Source organism: Oncorhynchus gorbuscha, unplaced genomic scaffold (assembly GCF_021184085.1).
Source record: "Oncorhynchus gorbuscha isolate QuinsamMale2020 ecotype Even-year unplaced genomic scaffold, OgorEven_v1.0 Un_scaffold_1229, whole genome shotgun sequence".
NCBI lineage: Eukaryota > Metazoa > Chordata > Actinopteri > Salmoniformes > Salmonidae > Oncorhynchus > Oncorhynchus gorbuscha.
This window is the reverse complement of record NW_025746067.1, coordinates 83,177-88,433: the sequence shown is the minus strand read 5'-3', so window position 1 is coordinate 88,433 and position 5,257 is coordinate 83,177. Positions and strand designations below refer to the sequence as shown.

At 46.0% G+C, this 5,257-nt stretch overlaps 1 long non-coding RNA gene across 1 annotated transcript; it reads right to left on the bottom strand.

Moving 5' to 3' along the window:
- Positions 1-2,900: 2,900 nt before the first annotated feature.
- Positions 2,901-3,869, bottom strand: LOC124021824. Its single transcript, XR_006836317.1, has 2 exons — positions 3,374-3,869; positions 2,901-3,229 (listed from the first exon to the last, which is right to left on the bottom strand). It is a non-coding gene; the product is annotated as an uncharacterized LOC124021824 (long non-coding RNA).
- Positions 3,870-5,257: the final 1,388 nt, after the last annotated feature.

The window sequence follows — 5,257 nt, the reverse complement described above, 5'->3', positions numbered from 1 at the left end:
GTTGTTGGTTGTGTCCCAGTAATCTGTGTCCCAATCATTTGTATCCCAGTAATCTGTGTCCCAGTAATCTGTGTCCCAATCATTTGTATCCCAGTAATCTGTGTCCCAGTAATCTGTGTCCCAATAATCTGTATCCCAGTAATCTGTGTCACAGTAGTTTGTGTTCCCAGTAATCTGTGTCCCAGTAATCTGTGTCCCTGTCCCAATAATCTGTGTCCCAGTAATCTGTGTTCCGGTAATCTGTGTCCCAGTAATCTGTGTCCCAGTATTCTGTGTCCCGGTAATTTGTGTTCCCAGTAATCTGTGTCCCAATAATCTGTGTCCCTGTCCCGGTAATTTGTGTTCCCAGTAATCTGTGTCCCAATAATATGTGTCCCTGTCCCAGTAATTTGTGTCCCAGTAATCTGTGTCCCAATAATCTGTGTCCCTGTCCCGGTAATTTGTGTTCCCAGTTATCTGTGTCCCAATAATCTGTGTCCCTGTCCCAGTAATTTGTGTCCCAGTAATTTGTGTCCCGGTAATCTGTGTCCCAGTAATGTGTGTCCCAGTAATCTGTGTCCCAGTAATCTGTGTCCCAATAATCTGTAACAGTAATTTGTGTTCCCAGTAATCTGTGTCCCAGTAATCTGTGTCCCTGTCCCAATAATCTGTGTCCCAGTAATCTGTGTCCCGGTAATCTGTGTCCCAGTATTCTGTGTCCCAGTATTCTGTGTCCCGGTAATTTGTGTTCCCAGTAATCTGTGTCCCAATAATCTGTTTCCCTGTCCCGGTAATTTGTGTTCCCAGTAATCTGTGTCCCAATAATCTGTGTCCCTGTCCCAGTAATTTGTGTCCCAATAATCTGAAGTGGCCATTACACTACAACTCATCTGGTCTGCTAGCTTGGCATTTTCTGATCTGTACAGTAATCATGAATAGTTTGTCCGTGTTCTGGAGATATTCAATTACATATGAGGCCATTTGGTTATAGATGTAGATGGAGAAGAGAAGTACTGAAGGTCAGACCAGTAGAGTAGTGGAACAGAGAAACCAGTAGAGTAGTGGAACAGAGAAACCAGTAGAGTAGTGGAACAGAGAAACCAGTAGAGTAGTGGAACAGAGAAACCAGTAGAGTAGTGGAACAGAGAAACCAGTAGAGTAGTGGAACAGAGAAACCAGTAGAGTAGTGGAACAGAGAAACCAGTAGAGTAGTGGAACAGAGAAACCAGTAGAGTAGTGGAACAGAGAAACCGGTAGAGTAGTGGAACAGAGAAACCAGTAGAGTAGTGGAACAGAGAAACCAGTAGAGTAGTGGAACAGAGAAACCAGTAGAGTGAGGAACAGAGAAAGTAGAGTAGTGGAACAGAGAAACCAGTAGAGTAGTGGAACAGAGAAACCAGTAGAGTAGTGGAACAGAGAAACCAGTAGAGTAGTGGAACAGAGAAACCAGTAGAGTAGTGGAACAGAGAAACCAGTAGAGTAGTGGAACAGAGAAACCAGTAGAGTAGTGGAACAGAGAAACCAGTAGAGTAGTGGAACAGAGAAACCAGTAGAGTAGTGGAACAGAGAAACCAGTAGAGTAGTGGAACAGAGAAACCAGTAGAGTAGTGGAACAGAGAAACCAGTAGAGTAGTGGAACAGAGAAACCAGTAGAGTAGTGGAACAGAGAAACCAGTAGAGTAGTGGAACAGAGAAACCAGTAGAGTAGTGGAACAGAGAAACCAGTAGAGTAGTGGAACAGAGAAACCAGTAGAGTAGTGGAACAGAGAAACCAGTAGAGTAGTGGAACAGAGAAACCAGAAGAGTAGTGGAACAGAGAAACCAGTAGAGTAGTGGAACAGAGAAACCAGTAGAGTAGTGGAACAGAGAAACCAGTGGAACAGAGAAACCAGTAGAGTAGTGGAACAGAGAAACCAGTAGAGTAGTGTAACAGAGAAACCAGTAGTGTAGTGGAACAGAGAAACCAGTGGAACAGCGAAACCAGTAGAGTAGTGGAACAGAGAAACCAGTAGAGTAGTGGAACAGAGAAACCAGTAGAGTAGTGGAACAGAGAAACCAGTAGAGTAGTGGAACAGAGAAACCGGTAGAGTAGTGGAACAGAGAAACCAGTAGAGTAGTGGAACAGAGAAACCAGTAGAGTAGTGGAACAGAGAAACCAGTAGAGTAGTGGAACAGAGAAACCAGTAGAGTAGTGGAACAGAGAAACCAGTAGAGTAGTGGAACAGAGAAACCGGATCTGTGATCTGATCTGAGTGCAGCGACAGAACCGGATCTGTGATCTGATCTGAGTACAGCGACAGAACCGGGTCTGTGATCTGATCTGAGTACAGCGAGTACACAAATAGAGAAATAAAGATCTGAAGAGGGAATAAATGAATAAACGTGTTCCTGGTCTGTCTCGTCAATACGGTATTTACACTGGATTACATATAGATTTCTCTAGTGCACTATATGGGGAAGAGGATGCTATTTGGGATGCACCCTAGGTCTCCATCTGCTGCTACGGCTCAGAGCTTCACCTGAAATACAATTCAAGCAGGGATTTAAAAGTTGTTGATTTACAATTAATTATCACGACGGAGTCGACTGGATGGATACTTGATATTAAATGCTTTACTATGAGCCTGTTGCCTTCTTCTTCGTGGTCGGAGGAATAAGATAGTTATGCCTTCTTCTTCTTCTTCGTGGTCGGAGGAATAAGATAGTTATGCCTTCTTCTTCTTCTTCTTCTTCTTCTTCTTCGTGGTCGGAGGAATAAGATAGTTATGCCTTCTTCTTCTTCTTCTTCTTCTTCTTCGTGGTCGGAGGAATAAACAGTGTAACTTTTACAGAGGTAAGGCTTTAATCACACGTCTCTGATCAGAACTGTCAAGGACAGAAAACACAAGATCACAAACTGAATAATAATACAATTAGAATAATAACATGACATAATCAAACGCAACCTTTATTTCTCTCTTCTAGTCAAAACCATTTCAACGTTGTACATCTTTCACTCTCCCCGTAATAAAGGGACCTTCCCGTTCTCATACGTGGTGTTATTGTCTGTATTGGTGAATAATGACATCTTTCACTCTCCCCGTAATAAAGGGACCTTCCCGTTCTCATACGTGGTGTTATTGTCTGTATTGGTGAATAATGACAGGTTTCACTCTCCCCGTAATAAAGGGACCTTCCCGTTCTCATACGTGGTGTTATTGTCTGTATTGGTGAATAATGACATCTTTCACTCTCCCCGTAATAAAGGGACCTTCCCGTTCTTATTGTCTGTATTGGTGAATAATGACATCTTTCACTCTCCCCGTAATAAAGGGACCTTCCCGTTCTCATACGTGGTGTTATTGTCTGTATTGGTGAATAATGACATCTTTCACTCTCCCCGTAATAAAGGGACCTTCCCGTTCTCATACGTGGTGTTATTGTCTGTATTGGTGAATAATGACATCTTTCACTCTCCCCGTAATAAAGGGACCTTCCCGTTCTCATACGTGGTGTTATTGTCTGTATTGGTGAATAATCACAGGTTCATCAGGTCCATCATGACACATTTGAAATGTGGAAATGTACAGGGTAAATGTGAACATAAGTTGTTACCAAGAGATGACTGATTAACTGGCAAAACACATGCTATTGAAAACAGTTGAAATACTGAGCATAACATAAAGCCTCCTCCTACAACAGCTATTGTGGATTGTAGATCTGAAAATATGACATTGAAACATGAAATCGGTTTACATACCAAACAGCTTGGTGCCCCTGATAGTTGTGTCACTAAGATGCCACAATCTTCACAATAAATCTAAAACAGTTCTTTCAATAGCTTCAAATAATTTGGCACCTTGGAACTGAGGCGAGAAGGAATGGGGGTGGGAGGACTAGAGTCAACAGAACTGAGGAGGAGGAGATAGAGTCAACAGAACTGGGGTGGGAGGACTAGAGTCAACAGAACTGAGGAGGGGGAGGACTAGAGTCAACAGAACTGAGGAGGGGAGGAATGGGGGTGGGAGGACTAGAGTCAACAGAACTGAGGGGGAGGAATGGGGGTGGGAGGACTAGAGTCAACAGAACTGAGGTGGGGAGGAATGGGGGTGGGAGGACTAGAGTCAACAGAACTGAGGAGGGAGGACTAGAGTCAACAGAACTGAGGAGGGGAGGACTAGAGTCAACAGAACTGAGGGTGGGGGAGAGGAATGGGGGTGGGAGGACTAGAGTCAACAGAACTGAGGTGGGGAGGAATGGGGGTGGGAGGACTAGAGTCAACAGAACTGAGGAGGGGAGGACTAGAGTCAACAGAACTGGGGAGGAATGGGGGGGGAGGACTAGAGTCAACAGAACTGAGGTGGGGAGGAATGGGGGTGGGAGGACTAGAGTCAACAGAACTGAGGAGGGGAGGAATCAACAGAACTGGGGTGGGAGGACTAGAGTCAACAGAACTGAGGAGGGGAGGAATGGGGGTGGGAGGACTAGAGTCAACAGAACTGAGGTGGGGAGGACTAGAGTCAACAGAACTGAGGAGGGGAGGACTAGAGTCAACAGAACTGAGGAGGGGAGGAATGGGGGTGGGAGGACTAGAGTCAACAGAACTGAGGAGGGGAGGAATGGGGGTGGGAGGACTAGAGTCAACAGAACTGAGGTGGGGAGGAATGGGGGTGGGAGGACTAGAGTCAACAGAACTGGGGAGGAGGGAGGACTAGAGTCAACAGAACTGAGGAGGGGAGGACTAGAGTCAACAGAACTGAGGTGGGGAGGACTAGAGTCAACAGAACTGAGGAGGGAGGACTAGAGTCAACAGAACTGAGGAGGGGAGGACTAGAGTCAACAGAACTGAGGAGGGAGGACTAGAGTCAACAGAACTGAGGAGGGGAGGACTAGAGTCAACAGAACTGAGGAGGGGAGGACTAGAGTCAACATAACTGAGGTGGGGAGGACTAGAGTCAACAGAACTGAGGAGGGGAGGACTAGAGTCAACAGAACTGAGGTGGGGAGGACTAGAGTCAACAGAACTGAGGAGGGGAAGAATGGGGGTGGGAGGACTAGAGTCAACAGAACTGAGGTGGGGAGGACTAGAGTCAACAGAACTGAGGAGGGGAGGAATGGGGGTGGGAGGACTAGAGTCAACAGAACTGAGGTGGGGAGGACTAGAGTCAACAGAACTGAGGAGGGGAGGAATGGGGGTGGGAGGACTAGAGTCAACAGAACTGAGGAGGGGGAGGTGGGGAGGACTAGAGTCAACAGAACTGAGGAGGGGAGGAATGGGGGTGGGAGGACTAGAGTCAAC